Genomic DNA, 21759 nt, shown 5'->3' on the forward strand with positions numbered 1-21759 from the left:
TTTTTTATTATGGAAAATGTCAGTCACATGTAAAAGTAGAGAGAATAGTACAATAAACCTCTCAGCTTTAGTATCAACAACTCATGGTCACATCTTATTTCATCTATAAATTCACCCACTCTACCCCTTACCTCACAGCTGTATTATTTTGAGGCAAGTATAATTTATCATATCTTTTCACCTCTAAGTTTTTCTACGTGTATATTTAAAAGAAAATATTTTACAAAGTAGAAATGATAATTCAATGAACTCCTTCATATGCAATACCACCATCTAATTCCAATATGGACAAACTTGCTTCATGTATACCCTTACTCACTTATATTATTTTGAAGCAAATACCATATGTCATATCATTTCATCCATACATATTTCAATATGATTTCTAAAATAAAATTGCTCTTTATAAAAGCATAATTTTTCACATCTAAATATTTAACAATAATTCTTCAATAATGCTAAATACTTAGCTTCTGGTATTAATATTTCTAATTGTTTCATAAATGTCATAAGTTTTAAGTAGTTTGTATAAATCAGAATCCAAATAAAGTCAACATTTTGGGATTGATTGATGTCTAATAATGTTCTTTCTTTTTTGTTCTTGCACTTTATTTTTTTAAACAGTCTTTAGGGCTGTAGAATTATCAGGATTTGGACCTTTTTTTTATACTTTAGTTCACTTTTATTTTTCTTGTATAAAACTATGTGGTAGCCACAGTATCTTTTAACCTACTCCTCTTGCCTCTATATTTCCTATAAGCTCGTAGCTAGATCTGGAGGTTTGGTTTGATGTGGGTTGAGTTTTTTAGCAAGGCTGCTCCGTAAGAGGTGTTACATACTTTCATCAGGAGACATGATACCTGAGGGCTCTTTCATTGACATTAGTGACCATTGATGATCACTACTTGGATCCATTCTTTCATCTGGGTTTGCAAAATGATATATTCAATTATGTCTATTTTATTCATTGATTGGAATTCTTCTAGGGAAAAAATTTCCCTCAATAGCTATTTAGTTTTCCTCGAATATAGTTCATGTAGGAAAGGGAAATTAAACATTTGACCTTTTACTTTACTGACGGTTTCCAGAAAAATGAGTTGTTTCCCTTGTATCCTCTAAAGGAGACCAATGGCAGTAGAGGAGAGAGGGTTAATATATGTAAGTTATATATATATATATATGTATATATATATGTGTATATATATATGTATATATATATGTGTGTGTGTATTTGCATGTATGATACTAAACAAGTTCTTTAGATTTTTTAAACAGATTTAAGCATTTATTAATTGTTCATCCCAATGTTTAACACTGTAATGAACATGTTCTATTCATTGCCTTAATCATAATACAATATATATTATTAAGATGGTCAAAGGAATCATAATTAAATTTGAATCAGATTAGGATTCACTTTTTATGCTACTGTTAGATTTCTACTATTTTCTAGCAAATCATAAACAAATCAATAAGAAAATACTTTCTTTTTTTAAAGAAAAGACTTTCAAAACCATTAGTTGCTTTTATATATCTAAGGATAGTCACATCTGAATTCATCTGGAAAAAATTCAAAGATATAGGCATATCATAATAGTACACAGTTACACTAATTTTATATTTAGAAGCGAGCATAAGGAAACTCACCAGAGTTCAAATGTGTTCAGATGGTATTAACAATTTCAGGCAGTCTAAAGTGGGAAGAAACAACTGTTGATGATCCAATTCCACTGCCAGTTAGCACGTAAACTGGAGGCAGAAGGAGAACTTAAATTCAAATCAGAGAAGTGAGATTAATTATTCGCCTTGTCAGTTGCTTGAATACTATTTTTTTAAAGAGTAGGCTCAAAACAAATGTTAATGTGTTTTATGAGTTACGTAAGTTTAACGCTGTGCCACAATTAGGAGAAAAAAATGAACTGGGGTTATCATCTTTTCTCCTTATGTGTATTTGAGAAAAGAGATCACATTTCCAAGCATTGTGAGAATTTTAGCTTTCTTTGGCTGGAGAGAAGACAAAGAACCCACCAAACCCTGCAGGCATGTTAGTGACCCTCTTTGGAACTTGGCAATGAGAAACGCAGTCAGAAGTCAACGAGGAATCCCCTGTGAGATGCATCTCTGAGCGTGCCTGATGTTCAGTGCCAGAGAGACAGGTTCCAGGGCTCTACAGCAGCAGCTTGCAGGCCACAGAACAATGGCAAAGATGGCTAAACTATGGAGAAAAAGGATAGTACAATCACCTAATTTTGACAACACAGAAGTCCAGGATTATTGCAGGACCTCCCCAAGAAAGGGAAGGGAGTTTAAAAAATGATTGGTTGAATTTTCCCACCAACTTCAGAACAGATTATATTTAATTTAGGAAACAAAGAAATGTGATATTTCTTTTATCTTGGTATTGTGGAATAAAATTCATGCCCATTGTATGTAATTTTGTAATAGTGATCTTCCTCTCTCTCTTTTTTTAGTGAGGCTCTACGCCCATTGTGGGTCTCAAAGTCATGACCCGGAGATCAAGAATCGCATGCTATACTGACTGAGCCAGCCAGATGCCCTTCTAATAAGGACCTCTTGATAAAAAAGCATATAAATAGAGTGGAAATCTTTCCTTTATTATGAGAGATAATAATGTTTTCTTCAGGATTTTTTTCTTTTGATAACAGATTGGGTAGTCAGTTCAAAGTGAATTTTTTATATATGCTTGCTTTGACTTCTTCAAATTGAGAAATAGTGATAACCAGAAGAGTGTTTTCTGCACACTTTGCAATGTGCCTTACTATTTAAAAAAAATAGAATTATGGGGTGCCTGGGTGGCCAGTCAGTTGAGCATCCAACTCTTGATTTTGGCTCAGGTCATGATCTCAGGGTTGTGAGATCAAGCCCCAAGTCAGGCTCTGTACTGGGTGTGGAGTCTATTTAAAATTCTCTATCTCCGTCTCCTTCTGTGCCACCATCCCCCAAGAAATAGAATTTTGGACATAGACTTTTACAACACAAATTAAACTCTATATGCATGTATATACATATAATGTGTGTTTTTATATATATAGTTTAGCAGGTTATATGTACAGTTAAACAGATTAAAATATATATACACGGTTAAACAGGCTAAAACAAAGTTTGAAAGTATGCATTAAATATGAAAAAGGAATCATCGGGGATCCCTGGGTGGCGCAGTGGTTTAGCGCCTGCCTTTGGCCCAGGGCGTGATCCTGGAGACCCGGGATCGAATCCCACGTCGGGATCCCGGTGCATGGAGCCTGCTTCTCCCTCTGCCTATGTCTCTGCCTCTTTCTCTCTCTCTCTCTCTCTCTTTGTGACTATCATAAATAAATTTAGAAAAAAAGAAAAAGGAATCATCATCTGCCCCATTTTTCCTTTTAAAGTAAGGTTTTGCAAGATTGTCTGCTATGATTGACCTTTTTGATACACAAGAAGACCGGATAATACAGGACCACATTTCCTCATGTGGAATTTTCTACTTATTATGGTCATTTCCATGCCCATTTCCTTCTTAACATCAAGGACTCCTGGACAGGATACCTGGTCTTAAATTAACCCTATTATTTTTCTTAAATAGAATCTTCTTCAGTGATTTCTAATCTATTTTCATCTCAATGATGGTTTGTCATTTCTATTACAGTCTGGGCTTTTCTTGCTGTCGTTCTGTATATAGTTAGATTCAGATTTGGCTAAGGATATTCATTGCCTTCAACATATCAGAGGCTTAAACTAGATGCTTATTTTTCTTTTGTTAACATCCAGGTACAAGCAGTCTGAGCCACCATGGGACTCTCTTCTATGAAGTCAATGCAGACTTTGGATTCTTGTAGTTTTTTACACTATCATCTGTGGCCTCTATTCTCATGGTCACCTCATGGTCCAAGATGGATCTTCAGCTCCAGCAAGAAAGTGGAAAAAGACATAGTGGGTCAAAGAGTTCATGTAAGCTGATTCCAGAGGAAGGGTCTCTGAAGCAGCTACAGATACTCCTACTTATATCCATTGATTAGAACTTGCTCTCTTGGCCACATACAACTGCAAGGAAGAATGGGGAATTGTCTTCATTTTAGGAGCTCCTGTGCTCAGCTGGAAATTTTTTTTAAAGATTTTATTTATTTATCCTTGAGACACACACACACACACGGAGAGAGAGAGAGAGAGAGAGAGAGAGAGAGAGAGAGAGAGGCAGAGACACAGGCAGAGGGAGAAGCAGGCTCCCTGTGGGAAGCCTGATGTGGGACTCCATCTCAGGACCCTGGGATCTTGACCTGAGCCGAAGGCAAACACCCAACAGTGACCCACCCACGCGTCCCCCAGCTGGAAATTCTAATGGAAAAATGGCTATTAGAAGGAATTAGCACTTTCTATCACTGTCTATTTGAACCATGGTGCCATTGAGAGCTCCCTTGTTGCAAGAACACAGTAAAATTTTATCAAACAGTATGGATCTGAGCAGGCTTGGAACAATTACTGTAACTTCAGAATAAAGGCTGACTTTTCAGTTTACTGGAGCACACTATTAATGATCACATTGTCAGTGTTTAATCTTCACCTGCAAAGTCAAATACAAAAACCTTTCCTCCACCCCCTTTTCTCTTCCCCGTGTCACATCTTTAGGAGTGTCTGCTCTTGCTGACTCACCTCCTCACCTCCTTGATTGATCAGGAGGAACCTTATTCAGAATGGACTCTCCCTAATTACTCCACTATTCTTGATAAGGCCAACAGTTAACCCACAAAACTAAATTAATCAGGTGTTTTTCTGTCATCTTCCTTAGTTTCTCAGCATTGGGCAAAGCGGACACTTTTGAAATCCTCTTCCACTGGATTCCATGACAGAACTTCCAGAGGCTCCTTGTAAATCTCCTTTGTGAGTTTTTCCTTAATCAGAACACAAAATGATTGATCTCCTAAGTCCAGTTCTAAGTTCTTCTCTTCTCTGCCATTATACAGAGATGAATTTATCTACTGCAGGCTTCAATTATCACTGTGTATTGAGGATTCCCAAAAGTATGTTTATAATTTGATCTTTATCCTGATTTGCAATATCTTTTTTTCTTTAAATGAGCAAATGACTAATTTACCTTTGATTGGCCAAAGCTGCTGCACATCTGAATGCACAGATTTTTAAAAATATTTTATTTATTCATGAGAGACACAGAGAGAAGCCAGAGAGAGACACAGGCAGAGGGAGAAGCAGGCTCCTCACAAGGAGCCCGATGTTGGACTCGATCCCAGAACTCCAGGATCACACCCTGAGTGGAAGGCAGATTCTGCTCAACCACTGAGCCACCCAGGCATCCCCTACACTGAGTTTTAATTTTATATTCCCAGCTCTTATCAAAGTTATTATAACAAATAGTCATATAATATTTGATATTATTTTGTAGTAAGCAAAACTATGTCATTTCATTGTTCAATGAAGTCATTTTATTGCTCTTCATGTCTCTTGTCAGATATTGCTATTAGAATTTAAAATCTGGAAGAATGATGTATCTTGAGAAATAAGTATGCTTCTTTTTATCTGAAAGTTATGAGATCTGACTTAGTTTGATCCTGTTTTGGTTTGGTACTGGCTGCCAGGAAGTTAAAAGGCAAACCAAATGATCAATCACACTAAGTCCATTACCATTATGATCACTTTTTACCTTCTTTCATGATTGATTCTCTATTTCTATTTTATTGTATATAAACAGATGATAGATAGATAACAGATAGATCTCCCTTAGGATAAGCCACATAAAATCTGTTAAGGAAAGATTTTCTTTTCTTCTACTGTCTCATAAATTTTTTTAAAAGATTATTTATTTATTAGTGAGAAAGAGAGAGAGGCAGAGACACAGGCAGAGGGAGAAGCAGGCTCCATGCAGGGAGCCCGATGTGGGACTCGATCCCAGGACCCCAGGATCACGCCCTGGGCTGAAGGCAGAGCTAAACCACTGAGCCACCCGGGGGGGAAAAAAAACTTTTAATGTTAATGGAAATTTATCATTTCAGAGAGTCATTATAAATACATAAGAAATATTGGACTGAGGATTAAAGATTCAAGAAATTTAATAAGATACTTAAAATTATGCTCTTAGAATTTGAATTTGCAATAACAAATATTTAAATGTATTCTAAATTTCAATTTAATAATTGTTTTAAATGATCAATGAATAGATTTAAATTGATTTGCAATTTAAATTGCATTTAAATTTAAATGCTCCTGATTTGCATTACTAATTCACAAAGCATGAATTCTATTGAATAGGGTAGATTAGAATGGTTTTGCATATCGAAGACTTAGCAAAAACACAAATCTCTCAAGAGTATGAACTACTTTGTTTAAATTGCAAGATCTCTTCAGTATAGTTTTCTTCTCCCATGCTGCTTTATATTTTTCTTAGGAAATGCAATGCAAAAAAGTTCAAACTGCCATAAAAATTTCATGGACTTACAAAGCTAAAAAGTATTTTTTTCAAAGAGTGATTTCTTTAAAAATTTCTTAAATTAATTAGATTTACATTTTAAAGCAGTTTTTGGATTTACAGAAAAATTGAGCAAAAAGTAGAGCTCCTATATACTCCCTCTTCTCTCACCCACAGCAAAATTTCATTTTTAGAAAGAAGAGTTAAGGGCAGCCCAGGCGGCTTAACAGTTTGTCGCCGCCTTCAGCGCGGGATGTGATCCCGGAGATCTGGGATCGAGTCCCATGTTAGTCTCCCTGCATCGAGGCTGCTTCTCCCTCTGCCTGTGCCTCTGTGTGTGTGTGTGTGTGTGTGTGTCTCATGAATAAATAAATAAAATCTTAAAAAAAAAAAAAAGAAGAGTTAAAAACAATTTAACCCAAGATTACTTTATTTCACCCTTAAATGTTCCCTCCAGGATCATGTACATTCAGTATTGGCCAAATAAATTAGATAAATTCAGCCAAGAGTTTCCTCAACATTATCAATATTATTTCCTTCTGGAGAGTTCTCTTTTCTAAGATTTTATTTTTAAGTAATCTCTATACCCAACATGGGCTGGAACTCACAACCCCGAGATCAAGAATCCCACAATCTACTAACTGAGCCAGCCAGGTGTACCTGTAGTTCTTTTTCTTGATGAATTGTTGCCCAAGGGCAATCTGGAGACTATCTGCCATTATATTATCTCTTCTTTATTCTTCTTCAGAGGATTTTATTTTTCCCAACTATTTTTTTCTACCATTATAACCATGTCTAAGTGTACAATTCAGTGGTACTAAGTACATTCACTTTGTTGTACAACAATTACTACTACCCTTCACCGTAACTCTTTTCATCTTGTAAAACTGAAAGTCTATATCCATTAAACCCTAACTCCCCATTCCCCCTCTCCCAGCTCCTGGCAACCACCACTATACTTTCTGTCTTTACAGTTTAACTATTCTAACCACTTCATTTAAATAGAACCACACTGTGTTTGTCTTCTTTTTAAAACAAAGATTTTAAAAAGATTTTATTTATGTGGGAGAGAGCAAGTGAGAGAGAGCCCGAGTAGGGTGAAGGGCAGGGGGAAAGTAGATTCTCCACCAAGCAGGGAGCCAGATGCAAAGGCTCCATCCAAGGACCCCAGGATCATGACCTAAGCCAAGGGCAGATGCTTAACCAATTGAGCTACCCAGGCGCCGCAAGTACCTGTCGTCTTATGACTGGCCTATTTTACTTTAGCATAATGTCCTCAAGTTTAATCTATATTATAGTATATGTTAGCATTTCCTCCCTTATTAAGGTCAAATTATATTCCTTTTTTTTTTCAAATTATATTCCATTGTATGTATGTACCACATTTTGCTTATCCATTCATCCATCAATGGACAGGGTTGCTTTCATGTTTTAGCTATTGTGAATAATGGTGCTATGAACATGAGTGTACTCCAAGTGTTTTTGAAAGAACGCTTATCAGGTGTCAGAGACAAACCCAGAATAATTCCTGCCTGAATTCTGACACTAATGACCACATGTGGTCTCCTGGCTTCCAATCTCAGGACCTAACATTGTGCCTGGGGAAGTCTGTGATCTTTGTCCATTTATATATAATGTGTGAGATTAACAATATGATGGACATCAGAGCTTGGGATTTATGAGGAATTACTTTGGAGTAATTGTGGACTCAGAAATTCCTGTGGGAAATCTCTAATTATTGGTATCTGCAAACGACTTTTTCTTTTTAAGCTGATCATTTATCCTAAAAAGTGAATAAACCAACTTCTTGGAGTTAGGGGAAAGATTCAGGGACAGGGAGTGAAATCTTGGCTGCCAGCTTTCTCAGAATCAAAGGAGGAAAGAAAGATGCGATTTCACTATTAGATACACAGACTTTCACTTAATAATTTCCCTAGTTTCAGTCCTGAGTGTCCTGCATTATGTAAAAAATAACAGAAAGAGCAGTTTTTAAAAGGACCTTTTTATTTTATTTTTATTTTTATTTTTATTTTTATTTTTATTTTTTTAAGGACCTTTTTAAAACCAAAAGTTGAGGTGCCTGGGTGGCTCAGTCAGTTAAGTGTCTGCCTTTGGTTTCAGGTCATGATCCTGGAGTCATGAGATTGAGCCCCACTTTGGGCACTCTGCTCAGAAGGAATCTGCTTCTCCCTCTGCCCCTCTCCTGCCTCCTCACCCTGCTCCTACTCTTTATCTCAAATAAATAAATTAATAAAATATTTTCTAAAAGTTCTGAAATTCTGCATATGAAAAACCAAATTCTGAGGGGTGCCTGGGTGCCTCAGTCAGTTAAGTAAACCGACTCGATTGCAGCTCAGGTCATGATCTCAGAGACATGAGATCAGTCTCTGTGCTCAGGGAGTCTGCTGGAGGTTCTCTCTCCCTCTTCCTCTGCCCTCTGCCCACCCCCATGCTCTCTTGTTCTGTCTCTAAAATAAATAAATAAATCTTAAAAAATAAAACCAAGCAAAACACCCCCACAGGGATCCCTGGGTGGTGCAGCGGTTTGGCGCCTGCCTTTGGCCCAGGGCGCGATCCTGGAGACCCGGGATCGAATCCCACGTCGGGCTCCCAGGACATGGAGCCTGCTTCTCCCTCTGCCTGTGTCTCTGCCTCTCTCTCTCTCTGTGTGACTATCATAAATAAATAAAAATTTAAAAAAAAACACCCCCCACAAATTCAGGCCATCCTACCCAAATCTTCTCATAGTTTGCCCATTTTGATAAATGGCGATGTTATCCTCCTGGTTGCTCAGAGTAAACTTGAGTGTCATCACTCACTCATCTTTTTTTTTTCCTTTTCCCTCATATTTACATTTACCAATCAGTAAGTCCTCCAGGCTCTGCCCTCAAAATATATCCCCTTCTCATGGCCTGATGAAATGTGATGCAAGCCACCACAATCTCTAATCTACTACAGATTGTTTTACTAGCACTTATTTCTGGTCTATTGCCAACAAGAATGTATATTATCTTCTCAGACTAATAAGCCCCACTTGCCTTTGTCTTTTCCTGCCATAGCTTTCCGCTCCAGATGTGACCCCTGATACTCTGATTTATGGCACCTGTGAGACTCCTTCCAGTCTAATACATTAGGCCTACCCTACACCAAACCTAGGGAAGGAGGGCACTGAGGTAAGGAAAAAAGCAAAAGCAATGAACTATCTGCCTTGTAATTCCATCTCAGGCCATGCAAGCAATTCCTCAGAAAATAGCTGTGACTGTCACTGTGCTGGTCATTTGTCTATTTGTCCTCATATTTTTTCCCCTGCCCTTCCTCCATGCCACTTTGTATTGCTGGGTCTCCTGGCAAACTGCCTTTCCCAGGCCCTTGGTCAACTGGATTTGAGTTAAGATGAACCACTGAGAAGACAGTGATGGGAGATTGGAGGGTGGTAAATTGGAAAACCAGGGCATTTCTCCTTTCTCTATCTGTTCTGTGTAGTATCTCAGGCAGGGCTCCATCTCCAGCGGGTTCCATCTTTCTCCAGGCTCCCTAAGCCCTGGTTCTACCTCCTTCTCCCTTTGTCACTCTAGTGGTGGAGGGAATAGCAAGTTTCCTGCCATTGGTAAACTCCCAATGTGTTGCCTCACTGACCTCTGATTGCCTTCTCAGCTCTCCCATCACTTTTGTGACTAGTTCCCCACATTAAATTTTCTCTGTTAAGATACCTTGGCTCTGTTTCTCTGCCTGGACCCTGATTAATATTGCCACCTTTCAATTCTTGCCATTTTCTGCTAATACCTGCTCTAGTTTTATGTTTATAAACAGACTTCCCCCCTAATGCATTGTTAACATTTGTTTGCTTTCATACCTACTCTGAAGGTTTAAAATAAAATTGTCCACCTTCTATAAAAGGGAAAGTATGGGGGCACCTGAGTGGCTCAGTGGTTGAACATTTGTCTTTGGTTCAGGGCATGATCCTGGGGTCCTGGTATTGAGTCCTCATCAGGCTCCCTGCATGAGCCTGCTTCTCCCTCTACCTGTGTGTCTGCTTCTCTCTCTGTAGCTTTCATGAATAAATAAATAAATAAATAAATAAATAAATAAATAAATAAATAAAATCTTAAAAAAAAAAAAAAAAAACAAACGAGGAAAGTATGTTTAGAATCATAGTCTAAGTGTTAGTTCTCAAGACCAGGGGCAGCAGCTTCCATTTTGGTGAATCCCTATCACATGTTGGATACTGAGCTAGTGACTTTGCAAATATTTTCTCAAATCTCCACAATCACCTGCAAGGTAGTTACTATTCCCTGTTTATCAAAGGAGAAAAATGAGGCACAGAAAAGTGAAGTTAACTTGACTTAACTTGATCAAGATTAGGTAGCTCATACGTGGTGAAGGTTGGCTTCGCACATCTCTCCCTAATAGAAGCACTTTCTACTACCCCGCTCTGCTTTTCTAACATGTTCCATGCCCACCTTCACATCAATCAGTGTTTGTTCATCCTTGTGATTTTAATAAGCACAAATAGAGACGTCTGGGTGGCTCAGTTGTTGAGCATCTATCTGCCTTTGGCTCAGGGCGTGATTCTGGAGTCTCAGGATCGAGTCCCACGTCGGGCTCCCTGCATGGAGCCTGCTTCTGTCTCTGCCTCTCTCTCTGTGTCTCTCAGGAATAAATAAATAAAATCTTAAAAATACTAACAAACACAAATAGGTTTTATTATATACTTACATAGTAATTTTAGGGTCACATGAAAGCCATGAATTTAAGAAATATAAAGTACAAGTATAGGAAACTGTATTGATTAGGTAAAAAATTGTACATGGCTTCAAACATCATTCCAGTTACTATTCTTTACTCGAACCATGGAAACAATATCTAATCAATGAGTTAATTCTATCATATAAAACTAATGTATTTCAAGATCCATTGAGCTCCATAATGAAGTTAGCCCAGAACAGGCGCTTTCATTTATTTTACAAAAAATGGGGAAACAAAACTAAAACTGTTTTACCAGCTGTTTTAGCTAATTACTGAACCCCTGTTTTGAATGGAGGAAGCTACTTCCTAAGAGAAGCCGCCACATTTAACAAAGAAACAGAGGGTATAAGGAGCTCTTAAGCACTGCAAGATATAAATCCAAAAAGCATAGGGCGGGGGGTGGGGGTGACTGGGTGGCGGGCACTGAGGGGGGCACTTGATGGGATGAGCACTGGGTGTTATTCTGTATGTTGGCAAATTGAACACCAATAAAAAATAAATTTATTATTAAAAAAAAGCATCCTATTACTTCATTTGCTCACAAACTTGAGGGCGTGCACACATAAAGTTTTACCATATTTTTCAAGCATCATGTTCAATGAAACAAGAAAGGAGAGTATGATACAAAGAAGTGCCGAGGCCAGGATTTCAAATGAGAATTAAGAACAAATGAGGAAAGAATAGATTTTTCTACTTTTGAAATAGAATATGAGGGACGCCTGGGTGGCTCAGTTGGTTAAATGTCTGCCTTTGACTCAGGTCATGCTCCTGGGGTCCTGGGATCGAGACTGCATCAGGCCACTCACTCTGTGGGGAGTCTGCTGCTTCCTTGCCCTCTGCCCCTCCTCCCAGCCCTCCATCCCTCCAGCTCATGCTCGCTCTCTCTCACTTCCGCTCTCACTCTCAAATAAATAAAATCTTAAAAAAAAGAAAGAAATAGAAACTGAAAAACAATCCTACCTTTCCTCTTTTTGCTGTTAAATCTTAAATCTCTGAGCCCTGACATTCACCTTCAGTAATTAGAAATCCTCAGAATTTGGCCTAATTTCACAGATAACACTTGGCTATAATCTGCATGTAGAATTGTACTTTGCGGGATTTTCTGTGACAAATTAACATCGCATACTGGATTCTTGGGGCTGCCTGGCACTATTGCCAATTCCTTTCAGCACTGGCTGTTGTATATTAAAAAGTGACAAATGAATTATAATATACAGTTGAGTAAAACACAAGCGCCCTATGATTCTGTGCCCCTGGGGGGAAGAAAACACCTCAGAGTCCACAGTCTTACCATATATTTCTAAGACAAAGAGCAAAGATTTCTTGGACGATCTCCTCTTCTAAAAATGCTTGTGCCCCTAATCCCTTATATTAGCACAGGAGGTTAGAAGTTAATTCTATACCACTGTTTATCCCAATGCAAAACAAACGTACATGAAGTTTAGTTCTTACTAACGCATCAAAAATGTGATAAAAATAAAGGATCCTTTAAAAAAAAAGAGGATTCTTAATTTGATTTTTTTTTTTTAAGATTTTATTTATTTATTCATGAGAGACACAGAGAGAAAGAGAGAGAGAGGGAGAAGCAGGCTCCATGCAGGGAGCCCGACATGGGACTCGATCCCAGGTCTCCAGGATCACGCCCTGGGCTGAAGGCAGATGCCCAACTGCTGAGCCACCCAGGGATCCCCTTCATTTGATATTTATTTAACAACCCATAACACATTTTTACTTTCAAAGAAAATCTGATTTCTACCATTTAATGGAAGACACTCTGTTCACCGTTTTAGGCTATGCTTATAAAGTTTCTAATACTTTCATGTGGAACTTATCATGAGTTATTTTCTAGATTTCCACTGGCCTGTAACATATATTCGTTACAAAATAGATGGATTTATTTTATATCTTATTTTTAGAGACTTCTAGGGAAGACTTTTCCATAACTTCTTATGATTGAATATTGCCTCTAAGAGAGTAGCTAATCCTGTTTTATTTAACTCTAGGTCCTTTTTTGCTGAGATTTACTTTCTTTTCAACAGGCCATAGTGTTGAGGCATTTAGCATTCCAGGCAAGAGTTAACAATGCATCTTTTAAAGATCTAGCATTTGGTCAGGAGTCAGTAGACGTGAGTTTAAGATCTGGCTCCACCACTAATTAAGCCATGTCACCTTGGGGAAGTGTTTTAACTTCTCTGAGGGTAAGATTCCACATCTGTACAATGGGATAATGATTACAGCTACATGTCATTCACAGGCTTCACGTGGAATAATGAAGTGTATGTTAGAGTACTCAGGGAATCCGCCCATTCTCTCTCTAATGCTTGAGAGTCTTACGCATGACCAACATGGTGCCAGCAAAGCAGGAAATACTCACCTAAGCCCTCAGCCCCAAATTTATTTTATTTTTTTAAGAGTTATTTATTTGAGAGAGAGAAAGAGTCGGCACATGAGTGGAGGTGGGGAGGGGCAGAGGGAGAGAGAGAGAATCTCAAGCAGACCCCCCACAGTGAGTGTGGAGCCTGACTTGGGGCTTGATTTCATGACCCTGAGATCACGACCTAAGCCAAAATCAAGAGTTGGATGTTTAACCAGCTGAGCCGGCCAGGCGCCCCAGTTAGTTTCTAAGTGGTGTTATCTAGCCTAGTTGCTCTAATGAAGAAGCACTTCTCATAGGCAATGCACACATTTATCATCAACAGGATCTGACACCCCAGGATTACATCATACAACTTGTATCAAATGAGAATGCTGAATAATATGGAATGCTGAATATGGAATGCTATGGAATCGTTGAATCACTACGTTGTACATTTGACCTAATATAACACTGTGTGTTCACTATACTGGAATTAAAAGTTTTTTTAAAAAATAAATAAATAAAAGTTTTTTAAAAAGTTGTGTCAGCGGCGCCTGGGTGGCTCAGTCAGTGAAGTGTCTGCCTTCAGGTTGGATCATGATGGAGCCCCAGCGCCCTCACTCCCTGAGGCCCCCCATCCCCGCCAGGCTCCCTGCTCCACAGGGAGCCTGCTTCTCCCTCTCCCTCTGCCATTCCCCCTGCTTGTTCTTTCTTTCTCTTTCTTTCAAATAAATAAAGTCTTTAAAAATAAAAAAAAGTGGTGTCAGGGTGGATGGTCAGCCACCCACCATCCCTGGGTGGCTCAGCGGTTTACTGCCTGCCTTTGACCCAGGGTGTGATCCCCGAGACCCAGGATCGAGTCCCACATCAGGGTCCCTGCTTGGAACCTGCTTCTCTCTCTGCCTCTCTCTCTGCCTCTCTCCTTGTGGTTTTCATGAATAAATAAATAAAATATTAAAAAAAAAAAGGTTTGTGAAATGAAATAATGTGAAATGCCAGATTTTAAAAATAAAAGCGGAAATACTAAAAGGCATGTTATTGGGGATCCCTGGGTGGCTCAGTGGTTTAGCAACTGCTTTCTACCCAGGGCGTGATCCTGGGGTCCTGGGATGGAGTCCCACGTCCGGCTCCCTGCATGGGCCTGCTTCTCCCTCTGCTCGTGTCTCTGCCTCTCTCTCTCTCTCTCTGTCTCTCTCTCTCTGTGTCTCTCATGAGTAAATAAATAAAATCTCAAAAAAAAAAAAAGGCAAGTTATTGGGGCACATGGGTGGCTCAGTTGGTTGGATGTATGACTCTTGATTTCAGCTTAGGTCATGATCTTGGGGTCATGGGATGAAGCCCTGCTTCAGGCTTCACATCCAGCCCAGAGTCTGTTTGGAATTCTCCGCCCTGTCCCACTGCTCACTAGTGCTCTCTTTCTCTCTCTCTCTCTCTCTCTCTCTCTCTCTCAAAAAAGGCAAGTTATTAGAGAATTTCAGGATGATGGGAAACAAATAACTACAGGGATTCCTGAAACCAAGTATTTAATTCTTTTTTTTTAAATATTAAAAGACATTTTATTATTATTTTGCTATATAACATATTAGTGAAAATACTCAATTGCGTTTCTCAAATGGCAAATGAGACAAGATAACATCTTTCTGATTCCTGAAAACCTCAGTATCATCTGTCTTTTGGAGGATCCAGTTTCCTACAACGTCTGTGATCCTGTGCAGGAGGACACCAACGGTGCTTCGTAGTGAAGAACATTTTGCTAAGTTGTTCTATCATGAGTCCTTGCTCAAAGTGTTCATTTTTTTTCCTTCTAGTCTGGTTTTCAGCACTTGGTCATGTGTTTCTTCATTATTATGCAGAGGATCTGGCCGAGGGGTAGGTTTTGTGTGCTCATAGGCAATGTCCACGGAAGGGTGGTAGCAGGGCAGCCCGGTGGCCCCGCGGTTTAGCGCCGCCTGCAGCCCAGGGCCTGATCCTGGAGACCCGGGATCGAGTCCCAGGTCGGGCTCCCTGCATGGAGCCTGCTTCTCCCTCTGCCTGTGTCTCTGCCTCTCTCTGTCTCTCTCTGTCTCTCTCTCTCTGTCTCTCATGAATAAATAAATAAAATCTTGAAAAGAAGAAGGGTGGTAGCATACAATCGTCCTCCCATCAGATGCTCTGCTTTGCAATCTGTCATCCGGTGGGGGAGATACCTGGACTGATGGCAAACACAATATAAAGCTCCGCTTTGAATTGGAAATAAAGGTTTCCAGACAGCTGTTTGGTACTGCCCGGCTCACTGCTGCCAGCGCCGCGGTGAATCAAGATGCTTCCTGGGGCTGCGAAAGGTGACTTGGAGAGAAGCGATTTTAGCTGCTGCCCCCGCGCCCGACCATTGTCATCCCCGCGCACCTTCCGCCGCTTTCTGCGCGGCCTGGGTGGCGCGAAAACCGCTCTCCTGACCCCGAACCAAGGAACCAAATATCCAGGGGGGCATTCGGTCGCCTCAATCCCGGGCACCACGCCCCGCTGAAAGACTCACTGCAGGGAGAGAAATTCAGACGGGAAATACCTCGGCCCAGAAATCAACCCCAAAGCAAAAGCTCCGGGGAGCCTCGAAGGATCTGCGGGTTCAGCAGCGGCTGCACGAGCGTCGGCCCGAGCCCGAGCGCGGGAACCAAGAGCCGGGCTGGAGGGGTCCGCAGCCAGGGCGGCGGGGGCGGCACCGGGAGGGCAGGGGGAGGGCAGGGGGAGGGCACGGAGAGGGGGGACGGGAGGGCAGGGGAGGGCAGGGGAGGGCAGGGCAGGGGAGGGGACAGGAGGGCAGAGCAGGAGACAGGAGGGCAGGGGAGGGCCCGGGAAGGCCCGGGGAGGGGACGGGAGGGCAGGGGAAGGCAGGGGAGGGGACGGGAGGGCAGGGCAGGAGACAGGAGGGCAGGGGAGGGCCCGGGAGGGGACGAGGAGGGACGCGGGGTGGGGGGCGGCCGGGAGGGGACGGGAGGGCCCGGGAGGGCAGGGCAGGGCCGCAGCCAGCTCTCCCGCACTACGGACAGGGACTGGGGACACCAGGGGCTTTACCTTGCCGCCAACGGCAGGAGACACATAGACACCTCCACATAAAGCTTCTGGACCTGCCAGCTTCTAGAAACTCCTTGGCCGGAGGAGGAGAGGGCGGCAGTTACCTGTTCTCTGTAGTTAAGAGTCTCTTATGGTTCGCCTCCCCCTCTGTTCTTACCTTATTTTTCCTTCCCTTCCCCTATGTTCATCTGTTTCTTAAATTCCACATGAATGAAATCATATGATAATTGTCTTTCCCTGACTTATTTTGCTCAGCGTGATAAGCTCTAGCTCCATCCACATCATTGCAAATGGCAAGATTTCCTTCTTTTTGATGGCTCAGTAATATTCCATTGTGCATGTATACCACATCTTCCTTACCCATGCAGCAGGCAATGGACATTTGGGCATTTTCCATAACTTAGCTATTGTTGATAATGCTGCTATCAACGTGGGGGTGCACGTGCCCCAAAAGTAGGGAAATTCTAACAAATGCTACACTCCGGATATTATGTTTGAGGATATTATGCTAAGTGAAATAAGCCAGTCACAATAAGACAAATACTGTAGGATTCCAATTATTTGAGTTATCTAGAGTAGTCAAATTCGTACATACTGAAAATAGAAAGTTGTTGACAGGGGCTGGTGGGAGAATAAAATGAAAAGTTTGGTTAATATGTATAGTGTTGCAGTTCTGCAAGATGAGAAAACTTCTGGAAATTCGTTGTATAGCATTAGGAATATACATAACAGTTCTAAACTATACACTTAAAAATGGCTAAGATGGTAAGTTTTATGTTAAATGTATTTCACTGGAATTTTTTAAAAATCTGAACTCCTTCAAATGTGTTATGTAGAACATCTGGAGATCATCAACAAATTCATACTTGTGCTGCCAGATAATTCACTTTTGTACAAACTTCAGAATAAAAGCTTCTTCTACTATTTGTTTAATTTAAGAGTATTTAGGAAGTCAAGCTATTGAACACCTGTCAGAACATGGGTGAATCAGAATGTTCTCCACATTTTATAGCCAAACAAATATAAATATAAATTACATGCTAGGGATGCCTGGCTGGCTCTGTGGGTGGAGCATGTGACTCTTGATCTCATGGTTGTGAGTTCGAGACTCATGTTGGGGATAGAGTTTACTTTAAAAAAAAATTAGGGACACCCGGGTGGCTGAGTGGTTGAGTGTCTGCCTTTGGCTTAGGTCATGATCCCAGAGTCTTAGGCTCAAGTCCTGCATCGAACTCCCTGTGAGGAGCCTGCTTCTCCCTCTGCCTATGTCTCTGCCTTTCTCTCTGTCTCTCATGAATAAATAAATAAAATCATTAAAAGTTTTTTTAAAAATAAAAGAATAAATAAATAAAAATTAAATTATATGCTAATGCCATCTACGAACCCTGATTTCATATGTGGGCCAATTAAAACAGGCCCCTTGTTCTTGCTTATTGATTTGCTAAAAATAAATTCTATAATTTGACATTATAAATTAAATTCACACTGTAAAACAGCTCATCATAACATTTTGTTAGGGAAAAAGCAAACAATTCTGTGACTAAAGTATATGAAAAATGCCCCTCTTAGATGAATCATAGAAACATGTTTAGGATAACAAAAAAGGGAAGTCTATTCTATTGGAAGAGATTATTCATTGAGAAACAAAGGCATGAAAATGAATACTACCAGGAACATATGAATTGGTAGCATTGACAAAAATAAGAATTTTTTTTAAAGATTTTATTTATTTGTCCATGAGAGACACAGAGAGAGAGGCAGAGACATAGGCAGAGGGAGAAGCAGGCTCTGTGCAGGGAGCCCAGTGTGGGACTCGATCCCGGGACTCAGGGATCACGCCCTGGACTGAAGGCAGGCGCTCAACCACTGAGCCACCCAGGTGTCCCAAAAATAAGAATTTAATAAATCTTACAGTTACATCATGGAAGAGAACTGTCTACAGGTCTATCTATCTATCTATCTATCTATCTGATAGATCTACAAATAAAAAAACATGGAATGCTAACATTCAAATCTGTCATATATGGGGTTCAAGACTTCTCTGTTCTTAAATCTATTCTGTTCAAATTTTATTCTTCACTGCAAGACGTTTATTTACTATAGGGTGAAAATGTAGCCTTATGTGAAATAACTATTGATAACCTAATCTGACAACTGAGGGAAAAATTTTTATAACCAGACTGAAATGATTTGGAGTAAGAAAAAAATCATACTTTCTAATACACACTTTTCTATCACAGTAGAGACAGAAAATATGAAACATCTCTTGAAGCCTTAAGAATCACAGTTGTCATGTCTATAATATCAAATTAAAGTTTGGTTTAGTAATAAATCTTGCAGAATTGAACCAAGAAAATGCAACAGGATATGCCTGGCATTCACTTTTACAATATTTTTAAAAAATCTATTGACTAGGCAAATGATTTCCCCAACAGCATGAAAAAATTTAAAGTTTAAGATTATTTTTTTTTCGTATTTGCGGTCATCACAAAGTATTAAGTGGTTTAGAGATAGGGATTGTTCTTAAGACTAGCAAGCAGAGGGGGCAGGGAAATGAACCAGAATTCTAGGGACATGAAACAGCTTTACGATGTGGTTTTAGCACAGTAAGACTTGCCTGCTCAAACACTCATAAAGGGAGTAGATAGCTCTAAATATGAATTATAGCTTCGTATGCTTAACTACAGAAAGGGGTCTTGAGACTGATTTGGGCACCAAGCCTTATGCTTTGAAGTAAAACATAAGATACACAGCCATCAAAGTCAGCACACTATAACTTTCCACCCATAAATGTAAAATTATCATGTTCTTTGAGGAGAATTCTACAACGGATTAGAAGCAAGTCATACACTATTAAACTTTGCATATCCTTTCAGTCACAAGTCACTAGATATATATGATAAGCTCAGAAGCCAGGGATCATACTAAATTGAAAATTGCCCAGAAGAAAGGCATACACAACAGGATATTAATTAACACTAAAGAAGAGATTTTAGAGAAAAATAGTATTTAAAGCTTAGTTGCTTTTTTTTTTTAAAGCTTAGTTGCTTTGAACAAGATTAAAACTCTGCTTTAAAATCTTTGCTCAAAAAAAAATAAAATAAAATCTTTGCTTAGAGTTATATATCCTACTATGAAAGATATCTAAGGGGCCCCAGGGTGGCTCAGTCAGTTAAGCATCTGCCTTCAGCTCAGGTCATGATCCTGGGGTCCTGGGATTGAGCCCCACGTTGGGCTCCCTGCTCAGTGGCAATCCTGCTTCTGCCTCTGCCTCTCAATTAATTTCTTTTTTTTCCCACTCAATTAATTTCTGAAGATTTTGCCATTAAATGAAAAGATTATTTTTTCATTTTAACGGAGAAAAATGATGACATGATCTATCCCATCTCAAGACACCCAAATAATTTTCACAAATAGAAAGACATATCAATAGACGACATAAGTAATAAAAGTGCTTGAAAGTAAGTAAATACAATTTGCAAGTAATGCCTAGAAAATGAAAGTGTATTACAATCATCAAAGGAGAGCAGCCCTGGTGGCCCATCGGTTTAGCGCCGCCTTCAGCCTGGGGTGTGATCCTGGAGACCCGGGATCAAGTCCCACGTCGGAACTCGACGTGGAGCCTGCATGGAGCCTGCTTCTCCCTCTGCCTGTGCCTCTGCCTCTCTCTCTGTGTCTCTCATGAATAAATAAATAAAGTTGTTGACAATAAGTAAATAAAGTCATGAAAACTATCTTTGTACATTAGAGATGCATGACTAAGCAATTAAAGAATAAAACACAGTAAGCTAATAAATATTTTTAATAAAGAGATTACTATAGGATTATCACCTTTGTGGGCCTAGTTTCAAGTCGGACTAACATAAAATACCAGCACACTTAATTTCTAATCTGTCATAGCTGTAGAATTCATGATTATATAAATAAAAATAAATAATATTAAAATTCCGGTCAGATTTTTTCAAAGAAAAAAAGGGTGGGAAGGTACCCCTCAGTTTTTAAGACCACCACATCAGTTGGTCTGAATGATGAGAAAATACACCATTGGGGAAAGGGGTATTGCAGAAATGTGAAAGATGATCAAATGCAACAACTCTTGGGGATGAGAGTTGGGAATAAGAGGGAGAGCATTTAGAAAAGGTAGGGGCACTTGGCTAGCTCAGTCAGAACTGTATAACTCATGATCTCAGAGTCATGACTTTGAGCCCCAGGTTGGGTATAGAGATTTCTTGGATAAATAAACTTAAAAAAAAGAAAAAAGCAAGTTAGGAGGCTCCTGTTAGAAGGGGAGGGGCAAACAGAGTTGGCAGGTGCACTATTCTCAAAATGAACAGTGACTACCATATAAGGCAGTTACCATATAAGGAAGGTTTTATGAATTAATTCATTTCACATGCTTACCATAGTAGGCACTCAGTAAGAATTAACTATTATTACTATTGATGGTTATATTTCTTATTGTGAATTACCATTAGCACTCCTGCAGATACATTAGTCTCTTGTAATTCTGGTTAAGTGTGCATTGGTGCCCTCTAGCCCAATCTCATCTGTATGTTCTAATATACTGAATTTCTGAGGCTATAATACTAAGGACAGGATACTGGGCCATATTGATGTTCCATTAGATTGCTACAGTATGCAAATCAGAATTTTATAAAATAAGAAACAAAAACTTAGCAAATACAAAATTTATACTCATTGATTCTTTTGTTTGTTTGTTTTAAGAGAGGGAGAGAGGAGGAGAGCTCAGGAGGGCAGAGGGACAGAGAATCCCAAGGAGGCTCTAGGCCCAGTGCAGAGCCAGACATAAGGCTTGATCTCATGATCCTGAAATCATGGCCTGAGCCTAAATCAAGAGTTGGATGCTTAACTGACTGAGCCATGCAGGCACCCCACTCCTGATTCTTAAATTTAGTGCCAAATATCTCAGTGATAAGGATTTAATTCTGAAGTTGACAAAAACAAAAACAAAAACAAAAACCCTGCTGTAGTTTAGTAGACCTTTAGAAGTGTAATGATATCTGTTTCATATTTTGAGTAGGAGTTATAATAGAATTTCATTAAATATGTATAATAATGGGGAACAAATCTTTGAAATCAATGATTATTACTTTTGCCACCTAATGGCATAAGAGTTGAGAAAGAAACAAACAGCCCTTTACATCTGGGAGCTGGCTTGTACTCACAGTTA

The sequence above is a fragment of the Vulpes lagopus genome, chromosome 4 (genome assembly GCF_018345385.1).
Source record: "Vulpes lagopus strain Blue_001 chromosome 4, ASM1834538v1, whole genome shotgun sequence".
Lineage (NCBI taxonomy): Eukaryota > Metazoa > Chordata > Mammalia > Carnivora > Canidae > Vulpes > Vulpes lagopus.